Source organism: Petaurus breviceps, unplaced genomic scaffold (genome assembly GCF_028583685.1).
Source record: "Petaurus breviceps papuanus isolate PSGF00001 unplaced genomic scaffold, PetGlider_PUasm1.0 287, whole genome shotgun sequence".
Taxonomy (NCBI): Eukaryota; Metazoa; Chordata; class Mammalia; order Diprotodontia; family Petauridae; genus Petaurus; species Petaurus breviceps.
In genome coordinates, this window is record NW_027186029.1 from 1976735 (window position 1) to 1998568 (window position 21834).

Consider the following 21834-nt stretch of genomic DNA (forward strand, 5'->3'; position numbering starts at 1 on the left):
CTCAGTTTTGCTAGTCTAGTATTCACAGTTGTTGTACACCTGAATCTTTTGCGTTTTAGAATATTTCAAGCTCTACTCTCGTATATAATGATGCCAGCTAAATCTAGTGTGATTCTTCCTGTGGTTTCTTCATCCTTGAATTTTTTTCTTCCTTTCTGGATGCTAAAAAAAATTAATTTTTCTTTGACCTGGATGCTCTGTTTTTTTGACTGTGACATTATTGGGAAATTTTCATGGTTTTTTGTTTTGTTTTCTTTTTGTTTTTGAGGAGGTGACTGGTGGGTTCTTTTCTGTTCTCTAGTTCTAATATTTCTGGGCAATTTTCTTTCATAGTTTCTTGAAATATGATATGTAGGCTCTATTTTTTTGGTCATAGTTTTCTGGAAGCATAGTGACTCAGATTTTTTCTTCTTTGATGCAAGTCACTTTTTAATATAAATTACCTTATATTTTCTTCTCTCTATTTAGTATTTTTGTTTTAATATTTCTTTTTTTCTCAGAATCATCCATTTCTGTTTAATCCAATCCAGTTATCAGAAGATCTTTTACTTATGTAGGCAGCTAGGTGTTACAGTGAGTAGAGCTCTGGACCTGCAGTCAGGAAGATGTGAATTCATATCTGGGCTCAGACACTTAATAGCTGTCTGATCCTGAGCAAGTAACTTAATCTCTCTCCGCCTCAGTTTCCTCATCTACAAAATGGAGGTAATAATACCTGCCTTCCAGGATTGTTGTCAGGATCACCTGGAACATAGTGGGCACTTAATAACTTCCTTCCCTGTGCCTCCCAGTTTAATCTCTGAAGGCTAGCTTGCTCATGATGTTCAAACATTACAGACATGTCATTTGAACATTCAGTGTTCATGGACAGATTCCCACAACCTGATAAAAATGATGGCACTACTTAATTTGTGAATTTAAAGTTATGCCAATCTAATTACAAAAGGAATGCTGGGTAAAAATATATCAAATTAATATAGTGAAACAAAAAGTTGAGAGCATTGAAGGAAATGATCTATAAAGTTCAGGATGACAGAGTCTACCATTACAAAAACTCAAGATTATCCTATCAAGTAGACATGAAAACTACTTGCTATTAGTTTTAAAAGACAGAAAAGTTGGTCAATGGCATGTGTCATATAAGAAAGACCTAAAAGCATATGCATACAGCAGCTTCGTTTTGTATCAACCCAAGAGCAAAACTAATGAGGGAGGGGTCTTTATTTGATATAAGCTGCTAGAGGAAAATTTACCGGAAAATCTAAAAAAAAAAAATTTAATGGATACCCAGAGATAAGATTGTGTTGGTCTGGGACTATAAGTATTATTTACATTTTCCATTTCTTTCAGATTGGAAGATTCAGCAAGAATCCATGGAGTCATCTCAAAATCTGGACATTTCAGTGGCAGAAACATCACTAGAAAGACTTGTAATGGACGGTTCGTTTTTCTCCAAATTCAGAAAAGCCTGGGAATGTGATGGCAACTTAGAGAGGCAAAAGGACTCTGGGGAGAAACATTGTTGGCCAGTCAAAACCATGCCAAAGAAACTTGCTAGCCTATCAAGAAGCCATGACTGGAACAGGCACAGTGGAATCTTTAATCCTGGGCTCGGGCTTTTCCCACAATCAAGAGGAGGAAAGAGTCCTGCTGTGTGTGACACACACAAAACGAGCTTCCAGCAGTGTACAGATGTAAGAAAATGGGATGGAATGTACTCAAAGAAGATGCTTTCTAACTATAATGGAAACAGGAAAATTTTGAACTATAATTCAGGCCTTATTGAAAATTGTAAAATCTATACTGGAGAAAACCTTTTTGAATTTAGTGAATGTGGGGATACCTTCCATCAGAGCACAGGGCTGACTGAGTATCAAACAATTCACTCTGGAGAAAAACCTTATACGCGTAACGTATCTGAGAGCGCTGATAGACTGACAACTCCGTTAACTCAGCATCAAAGAACTGATCTAGGAAAGACACCTTATGAATGTAATACCTGTAGGGAGGGCTTCAGTCAGAGGTCAGAATTTACTGAGCATCAGTTAATTCATACTGGAGGGAAACTTTATGAACCTCATGAGTGTAGGCGAGCTTTCCAATGGAAGTTAGTTCTTACTCCCCATCAGACTAGTCATACTGATGAAAAATCTTACGGATGTAATACATGTGGGAAAGTATTCCATCAGAAGAGAGGATTTATTCAGCATCAGAGAAGTCATATTGGAAAGAAACCTTATGAATGTAATGAATGTGGTAAAGCATTCTCCCAGCGAGCAGGACTTACAAAACATCACACAGTTCATACTGGTGAGAAACCATATGAATGTAATGAATGTGGAAAGGCCTTCCGATTAAAAGACCAGCTTAATGAACATCAGAGAATCCATACTGGAGAAAAGCCCTATGAATGTAATGAATGTGGGAAGACTTTCCGCAGGCGTTCTAATCTTAATGAACATGAGAGAATTCATACGGGTAAGAAACCTTATGAATGTAATGAATGTGGGCAGATGTTCCCAAGGAAGTCAGCTCTTACTAAGCATCAGAAAATTCATATGGATAAGAAACCTTATGAATATAATGAATGTGGGACAACCTGTAGCCAGAAGACAAAACTTACTCAACACCAAAGAATTCATCATGGAGAGAAATTTTATGAAAGTGACCAACAACAAATAATTACAAATACTGACGAACCTTATAAATGTGGGAAATCCTTTTGCAGGCCATCAAACCTTACTGGACATGAAAGAATTCATACTAGTGAGAAATCTTTTCATTGTAATGAATGTGGTAGGGCTTTCTGCTGGATTACAGCTCTTATTAAACATCAGAGAATCCATACTGGTGAGAAACCTTATATATGTAATGAATGTGGGAAGACCTTCAGATGGAGTACATCTCTTACTAAACACAGGAGAATTCACACTGGTGAGAAGCCTTATATATGTAATGGGTGTGGAAAAGCCTTCTCCAATCGATCAAACCTTATTGAACATGAGAGAATTCATACTGGGGAGAAACCTTTTGAATGTAACGACTGTGGGAAGGCCTTTTACTGGAGTACAGCTCTTACTAAACATCAACGAATTCATACGGGTGAAAAACCTTATGAATGTAATGACTGTGGAAAAGCTTTCCGATGGAGTACAGCTCTTAACAAACATCAGAGAGTGCATACGGGTGAAAAGCCTTATGAATGTAATGAATGTGGGAAAGCCTTTTTCTGGAGTGCTGCTCTTACTCTCCATCAGAGAATTCATACTGGTGAGAAACCTTATGAATGTAGTGAATGTGGGAAGGCTTTCCGCTGGAGTGCAGCTCTTAGTAAACACCAGAGAGTTCATACCGGTGAGAAACCTTATGAATGCCATGAATGTGGGAAGACCTTCTACTGGAGCATCGCTCTTACTAAACACCAGAGGAGTCACACTGGTGAAAAGCCTTATGAATGTAGTGAATGTGGGAAAGCCTTTCAACTAAAAGGACAGCTTACTCAGCATCAGACAGTTCACACTGGTGAGAAACCTTATGAATGTAGTGAATGTGGAAAGGCCTTCAGTCGGAAGATAAGACTTATTCAACATCAGAGAATTCATACTGGTGAGAAACCATATGAATGTGATGAATGTGGGAAAGCCTTTCGACTAAAACCACAGCTTAATCAACATCAGATAATTCATACTGGTGAGAAACCTTATGAATGTAATGAATGTGGGAAGGCATTCACCCGAAAGGTTAGACTTATTCAACATCAAAGAATTCATACTGGTGAGAAACCTTATGAATGTAATGAATGTGGGAAGGCCTTCCGAATAAAAGGAAAGCTTAGTCAACATCAATCAGTTCATACTTCTAAAAAACCTTATAAATGTAATGAATGTAGCAAGGCCTTCAGTGAGAAGATAAAACTTATTCAACACCAGAGAGTTCATACTGGCTAGATTTTAAATGTGATGACTATAAGGTCTTCCACCTGAGTACCTCTCTTATGGAACACCAGAAAATTCATACTGGAGAAAACATCTGAGTATAATGAATGTGGGGAGGCTTTTAGTCATGGTTGAAACCTTAAAATACCATGGTATTCATACTGGAAAGGAAACTTATGATTGTTAAATATAGAGGGTGGGGGAAGTGAGTCCAATACCTGACCACACAACTCAATAAGCATAAGAGAATTCATGCTGTAACAAAGTAAAATGTGGGAGGGAGTGCTTTTTTTTGTTATTGTTGCTTTGGGGGGGGGGGTTAGGGCATTTGGGGTTAAGTGACTTGCCCAAGGTCACACGGCTAGTTTTTTGTGTTAATTGTCTGAGGTCAGATTTGAACTCAGGTTCTCCTGACTCCAGGGCTGGTGCTCTATTTACTGCACCACCTAGCCACCCCAAAGGGAGTGCTTCTTAAACTCCTTACTAAATTCTTATAAAGTCATACTTTTCATAAACCTTATAGATTTAATGAATGTGAAAAGTACTTCTCCTTGAGGCCACATATTAACTATATATTTCGAAGAATACACTCTGGTGAGAAACTGCTTATGGGAATGCTGCCAGGGGGCAGGTCAGATCCTAAATTACAAAAGAAAATTCATACTGAAGAGGAAAATTATGAATTTATTCAATATAGAATGACTGTCAGTTGAGGTGAAGGGCTTAGGGAGCAAGAGAATTCCTACTGGACAGACCTTAATGATATGATGAACACGTGGTGGCATTTCACCTGGGAAGAAAACATACTGAACATAGCACAGATGTAGAGCTACATGGGATCTCAGTGGTTGTCTAGCTCTGCTCCTTTATTTTATAGACAAAGAAACTGAAGCCCAGGGAATTACACCACTTGCCCAACATTATTGCAGGCTTTGGACCTAGGTTTTCTGACTCCACAATTACTGCTCTTTCCATAGTGCCACACTGCATTAGAGAATACATTCTGGAAAGGAACTGGATTTAATGATTTGGGAAATGCCCAACTCCAGAGAAAACACGGCACTATTTTGAAGTAATGATTAAAAACTGTATTCATATAGTGAAGGAGGAAAGCCAAAACACAAAATTTTTTCAACATCAGGTAATTCATATGGGGAAGTCTCATGAACTTTAAAAAAGTGAGAAACATTTTGGCCAGAGTTCCCATATGTGAGAGGAATGATATTTTCTAGGGACCTGCCATGTTGTCTATACTAGCTTTTCTTAAAGCTTCACCCCATGCATGTTACAGCAGTTCTTTTCCTTAAGAGTTATTGAAACACTCCTGTAGTCTTGAAAGCCTAAGGATACTGGTTCAGGTCACTGGCATAGCTTCCTGGTCACCCTAGTACAAAGGCCATGAAGAGCTTCGCCTGCCTTTCAGAGATTTCTGACCGCTCCAATAGCGTGATCTCCACCAGGAAGCTACATTCACTTGAGTCAGCATGTCCTTTCTGAATCCCTTCATAGAATGTTCTTTCTCTGCTCGTGGCCAAACCTCGTGTAACCTGTTGAAGGACTACATGTATCTCATTCTGTTCCAGCATCAGACTTAAACTATGAGAGGATCAGCTTGAGTTGGACCTGGTCAATGATGCCAGCCTCAGCTGAAAATGTGAGCGTTGAAATTTGAGGGAAACCCTATAGATCAGGGGTTGGCAAACTGTCCCAAAAGTCAGATCTGGCCCATGACTGTTTTTTGGACCCCCTGTGTCTTAATAAAAACCTTTAAACAAAATTCTTAGCTCATGGCTGTAAAAAAAATAGGTGGTGGGCCATAGTTTGTTTATTCTTTTTTAAATTTTTTTCTTAATCTAAAATTTTTAATAAGACACTAATGTCTACCTAATATGAAGAGGGAATCCTGTATATGGGTATACCTTAAGAGATATTGCAAGTTCAGTTCCAGACCATTGCAACAGAGTGAATCACAATTTTTTATTTCCCTGTGTGTATAAAATACTTTGATTAAAAATACTAGGAAGGTGGCTTGCACAGGCAGGGATACCTTCCTGGTTTTTCAAAATTTCCCTGGTTATAATGAATAGATTCCCCACAGGGGTAAGGGTAGGTAGGTCTTTACCTCCTTTTTCCACAGTCACCTCCTTGTGCAATACTGGCATAAGTAGCAGGCCACCTAAACTGGCTCCTTCTTCCTCTTCTCCTATCTCACCTAAAATAGCTGCTTTTGTAGTTGAGGCCAAGCCATGAACTCTGAGTCTGATCCATACACCCAAAGCTGCAGGGAAGATATTAAAATATGGACTGCTCAGCACAGATACGTCGCCTTCCTCATTGTCCGTTCTGAACTTCCTCTCTGGTACACAGTAACTAGTCTTGAATGTGTTTGGTAGGAGTCAGTTTTTCCCAGAATGTGATTATCCTCTAGATAAGCTGACCATGGATTTCCAAAAGCACAGACCTGAGATTCTTTCCGCTGAAGTAGAGCTGACTACCCCATAATAACTGTGAGCACTTTCCTGGCCACAGACTTAACCCGTCACTGCCACACCATCAATTCGATACCAGCTGGGACTGCCCTGATTTCATTGCCCAGGCCTAAAGCTCTGGGAAGCAGAGGCCTCACCCCAAGGATGCAGGGGAAATGGGGCACAGCACTGCATTCCCTGCTAAACTTAGCTGAACTTAGCAACTAGGGGCAAGGAAGCATCCCCACGGTCTCTGAATTCTTCATCTATCTTCTCAACTGAAAAATACCTCCCTCACGCATTTTAATGCATCCTCCTCCTCTTCATCTTCTGAGTTCTTGTGGCCAGAGGCTGAATATGCCTGCTTGCTGGAGGGACTTGTCCAAGGGGCACCATTCACCCCCTCCCCCATCACTGCAGCTCTCAGAAGCCCAGGGGGACTTGGGCTGCGTGCTTTCGGCCTTGTCACTTCGCAGCAGCAATGTGTACTCCAAAGGCTTCTCTGGTGCACGGCACTGGATGATGCATCTGTGATTGCACTGTGATTTTTCACCCCTTAGCTGGCCTCCATGTTGGCAATGATTTCCTCACAGCCACCTGAGCTGTCATCCACAGAGGAAGGTCCCTCTTTTTACTCTCAGGCTGTGCACTTGCCATCTGTCCACACATTCCCAGGCAGAGTGCTCAGGAGCTAGGCAGTGTCACAGGTGAAGGGATTGCCCACTAATGACCTTCAAAAGTGTGGGGCACCTGGGTGGTTCCTCCCCATCTCCACGTGGAGGCCCCAAGTGCTGGCTAGTTTGTTTATTCTTGCTATAAATGAAGCAGACCCCTCTATTGTAGATAGTAGTATATCTACATTATATATTATCTCATAGTGATTATTTCAAACATTTTCCTCTTCAGATCCCAGAACACTTGCCAATCATAACTCCCCAAACTTACAACATCCCATTTAGAGTTATAATTACTGAAGAAATTGGGGGCATTCATATAGAAACTCACTTCCTGAACTCTGCTACTTTAAAATTCCTGAAGATCGTCAAGTATCATCGTCTATGGGTCACTGAAGAAAAGCTCTTTGTTTTGCCCCTGAATCCTTTCCCACCCGTCTACCCCAGGACAATTAGCCCACTGATGGTTCAGCTTGGATCTATTCCTTTCAATTAGTTCTTCAGCAGTCTATTGAAATTATTCAATACAATTAACTAAACATTTATTGAGTACCACTATATACAAGCCACTATGCTAGGTCCAGGGAATAAAAAAAAATTAAAAATCAAACCAATCTCAAGCTTACAGGAACATACATTTTGCTAGGCTATACATAAGAAAATAACTTGAGGAAGGAAAATAAGGGTCCCAATAGAAGGTGACCCATGAGCTGAACTCAGGGTGCAGCAAGCTGAGGTTGTGTACCATGGATTTATAGGGGGTGAAACTGGTCAGCTTCATGACTTTTCTAACAACACTCAGCAGGTCCGGAAAAAGAACTAAGGAATTGGAGGGTGGAAACTGCCTAGATACTAAGGAATTCAAAGGCAGTGATTAGCGAATGTAGGCAGCTAGGTGGCACACTGGATAGAGTACTGGGCCTGAAGTCAGGAAGACTCCTCTGAGTTCAAATCTGGCCTTGGGCACTTACTAGCTATGTGACCCTGGGCAAGTCATTTAGCCCTGTGTGCCTTAGTTTCCTCAACAGTAAAATGAGTTGGATAAGGAAATGGCAAACCATTCCAGTATCTTTGCTAAGAAAACCCCAAATGCAGTCACTAAGAGTTCGACATGACAGAAACAATGAACCATTAGTGCATGATGAATAAAGCAAACCATGGAGTCAGTGCTGAGTATGGACACAAATGAAGCCAAGATAGGGAAATTGTACAAAGAATCTTGGGCATGAAATTGGAAAACAGATTTGAACCCCAGTCCTGTTATATATATATCGCCTAATTTTGTGCAAGTCACTCTCTCTGAACCTGTCTATTTATTGATGGGAGATGGAGGGGGGATTTGACCTAGACTAATGATGTCCAACTCGAATAGAAATAAGAAAACTGAGCTATCCACAAGGATCTCTGCAGGCCATGTATTGACTCATATAACCACATATTAGTATTATCAATACTTTATTGGATCCTTATTTATTGTGTCAAACATTCCCTATTATATTTTAATCAAAATAATTTGAGCCACACTTGGAGTGTTGTGAGTCCAAAGTGTTGTAGGTCACATGTAACCCAAAAGCTGTGTGTTTGACATCTCTGTCATAGATGACCTAAGAAGTCCCTTTCAGCTTTACACATGGGATCCTACATAGATTAGGAAATATTTGCACAGAGAGTGTAACTTAATCAATAGGTTCTGATGAGATCACCAATAGTTTAGAAAGAAAGGAAATTATGTTATATAGGAACTTATGAGTGGGAGAGCATGGTTAAGGGCCATGAGATAAGTGATGATTAAGCAAAGGAAACTAAAGATAACTGGTCAGAGTGAACCATAGCAGATTATGAGCAATATCACTTAAGTTGATGGAGAGCAGACAATCCAAAACCCTAACACCAAAAAAAGGGTTATCAGAAAATACAAAATATGTAATTTTGAATATGTGAAATTAAAAAGTCTTACGTGAAAATGCAGCTAAGGAAAAAAGGAATAGTTTTGGTTGGAGAAAACATATCTTTGCATCACATATCTCTGATGATCTCAAGATTTATATGAAATAAATAAAAAAATATAAGTCCAAGATTTATTTCTGAATAGATAAGGGGTCAAAAGATGAAAAATCTCTCAATAAAACAAAGTAGGCAGCTAATAAACAGACAGTTGATCCAAATTACTATTAATAAGAAAGGTATGCATTAGAATAACCCTGAAGTTTTATCTCTCTCCAAGAAAACTGGCAAAGATGACAATACAAAAACATTCAGTTTTACAGATATTATGGACACAGTCTCATAAATATAGGGTTAGTGAATCTGAGAATTGGTCTAATCATTATGGAAATGAATTTGGAATTAGGTTGAAAGGTGACTAAAAATATCCATACCCTTTAACACATGGATCCCACTGCTAGCTAAGTACTTCAAGAATGTCAGAGCAGAAAGAAAGAGATCATATATATGTAAACAAAACAAACCATCACACTTCTTGTGGTAGCAAAAAACTGGAAACAATATAAATGTCCCTTGTTTGGGGAATGACTTCTGGAATTGTAGTACTTGAATATAATGGAATATTAGTTTAAGAAATGAAGGATATCAGGGCAGCTAGGTGGCACAGTGAATAGAGCACTGGCCCTGGAGTCAGGAGGACCTGAGTTCAAATTCAGCCCCAGACACTTAACACTTACTAGCCATGTGACCTTGGACAAGTCACTTAACCCCAATTACCCTACCTTCTCCCCTCAAAAAAAAAAAGAATTCAAAGGAGCAAGGGATGGTTTTTAATCAACTGATACAAAGTGAATAAGCAGATCAAGAAAACAATATACACAATAACCACAGTGATGGAGAGTGAAAGAATCATTGCAGAAGTATTTCTTAAGTGCTGACTGTGCTTCATGCACTGTGATAAGCCCTGGGTACATACGAGTACAAAGAATGAAATGATCCTTACAGGGAATGTACAGAATGCTGTGTAATGATGGTGAAAGAGCTGAGACATGCCTACCTTGAAGACACAGCAGATTTTAGGGACAAGAGGTGTGGAAGGTTACATTTCTTGGTAGAAACTGGAAATATGTCATTCTCAATAAAGTCCAGTGGCTCCCTAACAGCTCCAGGATCTGACACGAAATCCTCTGTTTAGGTGTAAATGTCCCGTAGAACCCAGACCTCTCCTCTCTTTCCAGTCTTATACCTTATTCCCTCCACCCACTCTTCACTCTAGTGATACTTACCTTCTTGCTCTCCTGTGAGCAGGACCCTTCATCTCTTGGCTGTGTGCATGTTATCTGTCTGCCTCTCACTCTCCCTACTGACTTTCCTCACTTCCTTTAAGTTCCACCTAAAATCATGTCTTTTACAGCAAGCCTTCCTAGACCCTCTTAATTTCAGTACCTTCCCTCTGTTAATTATTTCCTATCTATCCTGTATATAACTTGTTTGCATGCTATCTCCCCTATTCACTTGTAAACTCCTTGAGGGCAGGGGCTGTTTTTTGCATCTTTTTGTATCCCTGACTCTTAGCACAGTGCCTGGCACAAGTAGGAACTTAATAAATGTTGATTGTTTGATTTTTTGGCTTTATGGAACATTTGTTTTTGAGATTTTTTTGTATGCTTCATAGTTTCAAAGGATGGCTTGCTTGGGGGAGGGTTTGGGATATATTAAAAGTGAAGGAAATATAAAGGTAAAAGAAAATTAATAAAAATTATTTTCTCTTTTAAAAGAAGAGCCATTATTGATTTTAGCAATCAGCACATAGTTGATTTCTGTGATTCCATCAAATGGTGGGACTGAAATCCATGGATTTTGACAGGCTGAAGGATAATCTCTTCATTAGAAATGAACACACACACAGAGAAATGAACAAAGCAAGAGAGGATTGTTGTTGTTCAACCATTTTCAGTCATCTTCAACTCTTCGTGACCTTATTTGGGATTCTCTTGGCAAAGATGCTGGAGTGGTTTGCCATTTCCTTTTCCAGTTCATTTTACAGATGAAGAAATTAAGGCAAACAGGGTTAAGTGACTTGCTCGGGGTCACACAGCTAGTAAATGTCTGAGACCAGATTTGAAATCGTGAAAATGAGCCTTCCTGACTCCAAGCCCAGTACTTTGGTGCTATCTAGCTGGGTATCTAGGGGTAGGTATTTAGAATTTTTGAAGGTTGGAATAGTGTAGTTGATTGAATTCAGCATGAATGTCCTTAGTTTTCTCAGTAACTTAGGAGGCAGTGTTCTCTGCTGAAATGTGAGGAGGAAGATGACGGGTTAGGGGTCTTAAGGAGTGAAGAGATGGTTTGAAATAAGTACTATTTGTGGAAATGTGGATAATCTAAAAAAAAATAAAATAAAATAAAAGGACTGCCATAAGCCAATAAGAGTAGTGAATATAAATATCTACTAGAGCCATTCGTGGGTGCTGTGTCCCTTTCCCTAATGGCACCCAGCAGAATAGCAGTGCAAGGAGGAGCATGGCTCATCTTTGGGATCGTTAAAAACAGGTGGTGATAGAACAGAGGCAGTGGGGGGGGGCAGTTAAATGCAGAGGTCAGGATGTAATTAAACTGGTTAATGATAGGACCCAAACTCTGAAGTAGGGGAAATGATAGAAAGAACTGGAAGGGATGGATTGACTGTGGCAACTGTAGTGGCAAGCACCCCAGCATCCCCAGGGTGGCTGCAAACACAGGTTCTTAGATCTGCTTTGCTAAAGGAAAGCAACTCAAAATGGGTTAACAAGCTTACTTTAATCAGTCAAACATATATTGTTTACCTGGTTCAGGAGAAAAAGGTCAGCACCCTGAACTTCAGAGTATACAGACAGGATTATCAAGACAGAGAAACAGATCAAGCAGACAGGTTTCCAAACTGTCCAACCATTACATCCATACCAAATCAACATCTGGGTTTTTCAAAGCCGTGGGGCTCTCAACAAGGGCTTCCCAGAGTCTGATCTGATCAAATCACAGAACACTTCTCAAAGTGAGCCCCAAAACAAAGCCTCAAATCAGAGTTTATATAGCTCTCTCCTGGCTCAGAGAATGTAACAACCTTCTGGACCCACTGGCCAATCAAAGTATCTACTGAAAAACAAGCCTCCCACCCCAGACTCCAGGTGCACTTTAGCCTAGGGGCAGGGAAGATATTTAAATTTGCATTTCCATTACAAGGAGTGAAAGAAGCAATGAAGAAGCAAGGAGTGAAGGAAGCGATGAGCAGAAAGAGGAATGCAAGCATTCAAGATCATGGAACAGCAAAAAAGCCTTTAGTCTCCCTGGCATGAGTACATCATGACAAACAGGGACCTTCCCAAATCCTATCTGACAGGATGATGATAACCCAGTTCTGGTGACTCCCCGTGAGAAGACGTGATACTGCCATATGAAGCCTAAAGCATCCCAGCATACCCAGGATTGATTCTTTGATCTGCTTTTCTAAAGGAAAGCAACTCAAAAGGGTTAACAATCTTACTTTAATAAAACAAACATATATCATTTGCCTAGTTCAGGGGGAAAAGGCAGCACCCTGAACTTCAGAGAATACAAACAGAAGTCACAAGAGAAAACACAATTTAGCAGACAGGGCTTCTAGCAGTCTAATCATTACATCCATACCCAGTTAGTCACCAGAGAGGGAAGCACCAACATCTGAGTTTTCAAAGCTGGGGGGCTCAATGACTGCCCAGAGTCTCATCTGGTCAAATCACACAGCTCTTCCCAAAGGGAGCCCCAAAGCAAAACCTCACCTCAGAGTATATATAGCCTTCTCTATGGTCAGAGAACATCAGAAGCCTCATGACCCACTTGAGTACAAAGTAACATAAGTTGTGCCTTCCTGAAAAACAAGCCTTGAACCACAGGCTCCAGGTGAGCACATGCAGCCTATTAGGGGGCAGAGTATGTTTTCAAATCAGGAAAGGTCCTCAAATTCACCTAGGCTTTTTAAGGGGCAGGGAAGATCTTCAAATTCCCATTACCATTACAATTGCCAAAGATTGTGAAGTTGAGCAAGAAACTTTAGGGGTACAGGCAGGGTTTTCCTCACTGCAGCCCATTGAAAGCAAAGAGTGTGGAAAAGAAAAATGAATTGGGGAATGGAATAGTTGGCTATTGATGGGTCTGATGAGGGATGGCAATAGATTATACGGGGTAGGGTTGGGGGTGGCTCTAATCTATGACCAGAGTCCCTGAGTCTGGAATGAATTCAGTAGGCCCAAGCAATCTTGAAGTCAGGATTGTAAAAGTTTATTGTTACACTTTACATCGGGCAGGGGTTCTTAGGGAACCTGCAAACTTAAAGAAGATATAGGAGTAGTTTTTAAGGAGTTGAGGCAGTAAATCAGGTGTCAGTTATGCTAACTAGGTGAGTAAGGGTGGGATTAGGGAGGAGTTAAGGAGGTCAGTGCTTAAAGGAACATGCACTTTTAATGTCAACTGTGTAGGTGTACTGCCCATAATTCACCAGGAAATAGCCCAAGGTGGGGCTACCTGGAGCTGTGGTCTTTGGCTCGAAATGTCACTAAGTCAGCTAGTGGTCAAGACTGACTGAGAAGTGCCTAGTCTGCCACCCATCAGTGTCATGTTTGACAAGATGGATGTTGGGAACCAAGGCTAACATAGACTCAGTATGTGTATAATTGGCTAAGGAGTTAACCTATAGAGAGTGCCTTGAAGGATTCATAGGTCCAACTGGCCATTTACTAAGGGGAGATAACATTTGCCTAAGCTAAAATGTTTATAGATGGTTTAGTGAAGGATTCATAGGTATAGCTTGTTATTGTTCCAGGCAGAGATAAACAATCCATGGGTTGTTGCTGGGCAGAGTACTGGCAGGGGGAAGGGGCAGAGTTAATGCTCTGAGGCTGGGGGAGGGGGGGAATATGATTTTTACAAACTGGTTTTACAAACTGATGTTACAAACTGATATTACAAACTAATATTACAAACACAGATCCCTGGCACCCCATGAGGTCCTTTCTGAGAACAGGCTTTCAGCCCCTAGACCATGACTTAAATAAAGGGATGTAAGACTTATGGCCAGGAATGGAGCATATTAATAAGGGCTAGTAAGAATGTATTTGTCTGGAGCCTTGCAAATATAATCATAGGACTTTAAAAGGACTGGGATTGCCTATGTTATCTACCAAGGAAAATGTCACAGAGAGTAGCTCCACTGAAGGAAGACTATCAATGGAGATACCCAGAAGTTCAAAGGAGACCAAATCTAAGAAAGGATACAGTAGTTAAGCTTATGGCTGACTTCACTGAGCTGAGGGCAGGAATGGTGAGCTGCCTGCATCCGGACCTGGGCAGAGGCCAGGAGTGGCTGCTGCCTTTGGAAGGAGAAGAAACCCAGGAGTTTAGAATTCAGCCACCAGAAAAGATAAGGACTGTGCAAAGCAGGGGCACTGAATGTGTTTCCTTGCTGCATCCCACAGTTTGGGACCCAGGGGGAGGATGGACTTGTGACTATGGTGGGTAGGGTGAAGTGCAGTGGATCCCCAAGTGATGGGGTGCTTGGGATGTATATTTGTAACATTAGTCTGTAAAACTTTGTAACATCAATTTGTAAAACCATTCTGTAAAATCACGTTTCCCTTTCCCAGCCTCAAACTCTGCCCCTTCCCCCTATCGGAACTCTGCTTAAGCAGCAATTTGTGACTCCTTTGTTCTTGCTTAATCTCCTCATGTTTCCTTCTGTCTGGCCCAAATCTCATCTCCAAGTTAAACTCCTCAAACTTTTATCTATGGACTGAAGTCACAAGTTCCTCTCAGTCAGCCCTAACATTTATCTATGCACTGAAGTCCCTTACATCCATCTGGTCAGTCCTGACAATGGTAGCCCTACCCTTTAAAAGTAAAAGCCTGTGCCCCCTTTCACTTGCAGGTCCCCTAAGGATCCGTGCCTGCTGTAAAGAGTAAAATAAACTTTTTCAACTCTGACTCCAAGTAAGGCTGAGCTGATTTCTTTCCAGACTGAATCGAAGGTTCTGGTCTTAGATAAGATCAGAGTCCCTGCTGAACCTATTGGGAGCCATCCCTCATCACAAGGACACCACCCTGTTGGTTTTGTTGCCCAGCCCCCTCTCTGGACTTGGAAGCAGGGGCTGGAGCAGTGTGAGGGGAAGAACAGTCTCCTCTGCCCAAGAGAACTTTATTTGGACATTTGTTTTGAATTGAGGTGATAATGCAATGTACTTTGTGTTTGTTTAAGGCCCTGTGGCCACTTTGGTAACTTTAGTTATGTATCTTGCAAATATGACCTAACATTGTTAATACTAATTCAAAAGTAGATTATCTATGCTATGGGCTTGAAAGATCTTGGGGCAGAATGTTATAGGAATGTAAATTTTTAAGATCTTCCCTGCCCCTAGGCTAAAGTGTATGAGGAGGCTTGTTTCTCAGGACATACTTTTTGATTGAGCAGTGGGTCAAGCCAGGAGAAGGCTATAGAAGCCCTGATGGGAGGCTTTGCTTTGGGGCTCACTTTGAAAAGTGTTGTGTGATTTGACCAGATGAGAGGCAGCCATTGTTGAGGAACACCCCCCCCCCCCTCTGGTAACTGTGATTTGGTATGGATGTAATGGTTGGACAGTTTGGAGGCCTGTCTGCTTGATATGTTTTTCTGTTTTCTTGTAGCTTCTGTCTGTATACTTTGAAGTTTGGGGTGCTGACTTTCCCCTGAACAAGGTAAATGATATGTTTGATTGATTAAAGTAAGCTTGTTAATCCATTTTGAGTTGCTTTCCTTTAGCAAAGCAGATCTAAGAACCTGTGTGGGCAGCCACTCTGGGGATGCTGGGGTGCTTGCTGCTACAATGGCCTAAGATACATACATAAACACATATACATATGTATGTATGTGCATATGTGTGTATATATAGAGAGAGGTACATATAGATAGGTAGATATGGACAGAGATAAATAGATAGAGATATATAGAGATGGATAGATGTTGGGAGCGAAGGCCGTCAGGCCATTCACCCATCGGACCCTCTCCCGCCCCCAGAAAGCCACCCCCCCCCAGTACCATGCCATGTGAATCTGCTGACCACAGAGTGTTTCGGCACCAGGTGTCCTAACCACAAAATGTTTCAACGTTTGTTTACAAGAATTCCTCTCCCCGCCCACTTCTTCAATAAGTATATAAGTCCTGTTTACCAGCAATAAAGATCTGATTATCAGACCTTCAGACCTTAAAACAAACTTGCTTGGTCTCCCTCCATCTTTCCCACCCATTTGCAGGCTGGGTCCTCCTCTGCCCCACGAATAACTTGGTCCTGAAGGACAGGACAGATAGATAGAAAAATATAGACAGATAGATAAAGAGACACAAATGCTGAAGTTTCAAGAAACAAGCAAGAGGCACTGGGGGCTCTAAGGCAAGAAGGCAAATTTGACCTTGTGTATCACTGAGATTTGGTGGGGAAAGAGGATGAAACTCTTGACTCAATGGATGTACCATATTTTTTTTTTTTAAGTGGGTAAAAAGGAGTGTGGGTTAGCATTGTGCATTACCAAGTTATACTTATCCAGGAAGCAGAGAGGGGAGACATGGTAAAAAGCATGTAGGTGAAGATCAGTAGGGGGAGAAATACTTCTTTGGGTCTCAGAATATAAGTGAGTTCAGGAAACAGCTCCGATGCCTGGCATGATATAAAATGTTGGTAGAGTTTGCTAAGACATTGGCTAGAATGTTCTCTGGGCCAAGTAGGTAGCACAGTAGATAGAACATTGGCCCTAGAGTCAGGAAGATCTGAGTTCAAATCCAGCCTCAGACACTTACTAGCTGTGTGACCCTGGGCAAGTCACTTCACCCTATTTGCCTCAGTTCCTCATTTGCAAAATGAACTGGAAAAGGCAATGTCAAACTACTTCAGTATCTTTATCAAGAAGACTCCATGGGAAAAATAGTCCAAGAAGTCACAAAAAGTCAGACACAACTGAATAACTAAACAACAACAAGAGGCCCCAAAGCAGAAGGGCAACTCCACGGCTTGTATTCTGTAGTTCTTCAGAAGTGGAGTAGAACAGGAAGAATTCTATTTTGAATTTGGTTCCAGAGAAGAATGGCCTCCTGGAATCAAAACAAGGGGAAACGTGGGTAATTGTGGTAGAGGAAAAGAGAGTCAAGGAGAGTCTGGTGTGTACCCTAGAGTTTGGGAAAGCAGAATTCAGAGGCTTCAAAGGAAGGATAGGTCCTATCCCATGGACTAAAATTCAATACAAGTCAGACTGATGGGGTACCTGGGGTCTAAAGCAATTTGTAAAACCAGTCTGTGCAGTTGTAACTGCAATTTGTATTGTAAAATTGTAATCTGTAAAATCCCTTTCCCAGCCTCAGGCTCTGCCCTTCCCCCTATCTGCACTCTAGGCAACACCTTGTGACTCCTTTGTTCTTACTTAATCTCTTCATGTCTCCTCCTGTCTGTCCCAAATCTCATCTAAACTATCTATGCACTAAAGTCACAAGTTCCTCTCAGTCAGCTCTAACCTTATCTATGCACTGAGGTCCCTTCCCTCCCTCAGGTCAGCCCTGACAATGGCAGCCCTACCCTTTAAAAGTAAAAGCCTGTACCCCTCTCACTCGAAGGTCCCCTAAGGACTCATGTCAGATTCTACGAATTGTAACAACAAACTTCTACAACTCTCACTCCAATTAAGCCTGAGACCTTGAATTCTTTCCAGAGCTATGGCAGGTTTTCTGGTCTTAGATAAGATCAGAGTTCCTGCTGAACCTAGAGGGAGCCGTCCCTCATCAAGACCAGGAGGGAAGATGACCAGGGTTGAAATGATGAAGACAAAGGGAAACAACTTTGAGAATGAAAAGTGGCATTTGTTGAAAGAGACCAGATTGGCTGCACAGGAGAGTCACCAACAAACCTGGATTTTAAAGAGACTTATGGAAGAGAGGGGAAGCAATAATGAATCTAGCGCATGATACCGGGCTACGGAATGTGTCGAGAAAGCTAAAGCTCAGAAGGAATTAAGGTTGGCAAGGAAAAGGAATTTTATAGCATGTAGAGAGAGCTTGCTACTATGTGCCAGGCACTTTGCTACATGCCTTACAAATGTATCATTTGATTCTCACAACAACCTCGGCAGATAGATGCTACTGTTACCCCTGTTAACCAGAGAAGTAAAGTAACCCGAGCAAGGTCACAAAGTTATTACCCGTGTTTCCCCGATAATAAGACACTGTCTTATTAATTTTTTTGGACAGAAAAACAGCAGAGGGCTTATTTTCAGGGGAGGGCTTATTTTAATGAACATTGACAGCCATTTTAATAAACAGGTAAATGTGAACAAAAAAATGTACCTTTATTCAATAAGCAAATCACTGGGGAAGAACAGGATGACACGCTCACTGCTGCAGCTCTGATTGGATGCAGCTCGGAGCTCGGCGTGCATTTCATGGGGGGGGTGGACGGTGCATACAGAGGGTACCATAATATAGCGTGTAGCGCAGGGGATCACCTTCACTACAGTAGCAATCTCAATAGGGCTTATTTTCGGGGGAGGGCTTATTTTAGAGGAATCTTACACAGTAAGGGGAGGGCTTATTTTTGGGGAAACACGGTAAGTATCTGAGGCTGGATTTGAACTCTAACTTTAGCCCCAGTTCTCTGTCTGTGACAACCCATTGCATCTCCCAGATGCCTCTATCAAGGTTAACTTGTTCTTTTTAAAGCAGTGTGGGGGAAAGAAGAGCCTCAGACAGGGGATAAGGCTCCTGGCCTAGGCAGAGACCATGGTAATGACTGATCAGAGAGAAGGCCCAGATGTTCTTCAAATCTTGTACTTGCTTTTTCTCCCTCAAAGAAAATGGCCTTTGCACTGGAATGGATGGAATAAAAGCAGAGAAGAGGAAATTAATATGCAAGAGGAATAAGGCCATCCACTGTGTTTTGGAATGAGGAGAGGAAGAAGAGTTAGCACATTCAAGGGCTACTAGATATTGTCATCTGGTTTACAGGGAAAACTCAGTATCTTCGAAGGGGGAGCCTTCCTTCTTTGGAGGGCAGCTAGGTGGCACAGTGGATAGAACATGAGCTTGGAATCAGGAAGACTCTTCATGAGTTCAATTGCAGCCTCAGACACTCAGACTCGGAAGTCACAACCCTAATTACCTCAGTTCAAGGAATCTTTGACAAGAAAGCCCCCAGATGGGGTCACATGCTCAAGAGGAGGTAGGCAGAAAATCCCTTGTTAGGGTTATGGTTGCAGTGACTCATCAGGGACTATATTGTAGACATGAACACTGAGGTCTTTGGAGACCTCTCTGCAGGTTTCTGTGTATAAAGCTAAAAGAAAGCAAAATGACTTGTCTCACTCACTCAGTGCAGTTACAATTAGACAGCATCCTGCCTTATCCCATCTCTTGTGCCTAGTGGTCCAGACCTCAAGATCCCCCCCCATTTTATATAACCTAGGGAAATGGCTTAGCCCCCCTTAATTAACATGTTCCCTTTATCCTTCGATGGTTCAAGCAACTCCTTGTGAGTCACAGTTGGGGGAAGTAAAGGCACAGGTGCATTTCTTATTGAGTATGTGGGGGAGATGACATTGTCTTTTTACAACATCAGCAAACAGGAATTCCCATGGGAAAGGGGGGATCCTTTGGTTGACTTGGTAGGGCTTCTGAGGTCCTGGATGAAGGTTGAAGGTGAGGGTTCATGAAGCCCTTACAGAAGGTGATAGCCCTTAAGTGGACATTTTAAAGAGACCAAATTTGGGGGAATCCTCTATTTTTGCTGGTGTAATGGGAATGGCAATTTGAAGATCTTCTCTGCCCCTTAATAGCCCTAGGGGGAGTTTGAAGACCTCCCCAGCTTTGAAAGTAAACTCTGCTCTCTAATAGGCTGAATGTAATCACAAGGAGACTGTGATGGAGGGAATTTGCTGAAGGGTGCAGCAGTCACAAGGAAGCTTCCCTGCTGTGAAGATAAATTCTTCCCCCTGATAGGCTGAATGTAGTCACATGGAACCTGTGTTGGGAGGAGTTTGATGAAGGGAAACTGAGGCCACAGGAAGCTGGGAGCGAGAACCAGAGGAACAGTAGGAGAGAGAGACAGAGAAAGAGAGAGAGACAGAGACAGAGAGAGAGAGACAGAGAGAGAGACAGAGACAGAGAGACAGAGAGAGACAGAGAGAGGCAGAGAGAGAGAGGAGGGGGGAGGGGAGGAAGAGAGAGAGAGACAGAGAGAGGGAGAGAGAGAGAGGGAGAGAGAGAGAGAGAGAGAGGAGACAGACAGAGGGAGAGAGAGAGAGGATTGTGAGTACACATTGATCTTGTATTGTTGTTGTATTGTTTGTGGAAAGGCTGAAGGATGCTGTGGCTCTCTGTGTTATGGCTTCTTAATATCTTTAGTACTATGATGGAACTGGCTTACTGGTTTTAGGATTTGGTTTTCTGGTGTCCAAATAAATGCTTCAGTTGTGTCCTCTATATGGAGAATTTGGTATTTTTTTTTTTGCGATCGAATGTCAGGTGATATTTATAGTCACAGTTTTTATCGTGATTGTGGATGCTGTAAATATTTCATTGGCTATACCAACATGGTTTATTGAATATTCTGCAAATTAAACATTACACCCGCTACTGCCAAGCAATTGCACAGGCTGGTCACCACCCAAAAATGCATTGTCTCTTGCTTACCATCTCTTAGAAAGCTGAGCTTCGTATAAGGTGAACCACTGAGCAACCTGAGATAAAGACTTTCTCCTTGTCTTCCTTTGTTGGTGCTTTCTCCTTCAAGTCATCTTGTACTTACTGATAAGTGTCAACATTGAGGTCATTCCCTCCACTAAAATGTAAGCTCCTTGACGGCCAAGACTGTTATGTTTCTATCAAGTGGCTAACATAGTACTTGTCACATAGAAGATGCTTAATAAATGGCTATTGCACGAAAACTAAAGGATTCATTGAGAACAAAGGCTTGGGAAAATGAAAGGCTCAGGGCTACAAAAAGTTGGCGGGCAGCACCAGGTTGAGGGGTTAGCTGTGGCATCAGTATTAGAAGGGAGGAAAGATGACCAGAACAGGGCTATTGCCTAGGAAAACAGGGAGGAACCAAATGCCCCTGGGTTTCGGTGAGCCCAGAGAAGAAGGGGACTGGAGTGTCCGGGCCCAGGAGGGAATGGTCAGGGGGCAGAATGTCACTGGGGAGGCTGAGAACTTGTGGATGAGTGATCAATCACGTCACGTGGACGAGCTCGTGAGCAATGAGGTGGCGTGACAGGACAGTTGAGGGAAACTCCAGAGGTTAATAAACTGCAGGATGTTTGAAGGGACAGCCGCAGCCCGGCCACACCAAGGGCAGGGGAGGGAGGTGCCGCCCCCCGCCCCTGGCGCCATCTCTCCCAAAGGGCCTGGACACGTGTCCCAGCAGGGGGGAGGGAAGGGTCAGGGGAGACCTGGGGGAGGCGCCAGGAGGGCGGGGCTGGGCGGGGCCACCGGCTCAGGTGAGACACCCCTGGGGGAGGAGGAGGGGCGGGGCACGGGGCAGGTCCCGCCCACGGCCTCCAGCCCATGCTTACAGGCTGTACGGGGCTCAGGACCATCTGCAAGACTCTGAAGACATCGGGCACGGCGGCTTTCTGCACGGTAGCTCTCCGGGGCTGCTCTGGGGACGGATCTGGGATTCCCAGCCTGAGCCCCTGCCTCCCAGCCCGGGCCGCACACGCGCAGACGCTGGGCAAGACGCGGCCAGGCCCTCAGCCGGGGGCAGTCTGCTCTACTGGGCATGCGCGGCCCGCACA

General features: G+C 42.4%; 1 pseudogene; it reads left to right on the forward strand.

The window, feature by feature from the left end:
* The window catches only part of LOC138167708 (zinc finger protein 850-like), a 55036-nt pseudogene that overhangs the window by 12067 nt on the left and 21135 nt on the right, over positions 1-21834 (forward strand).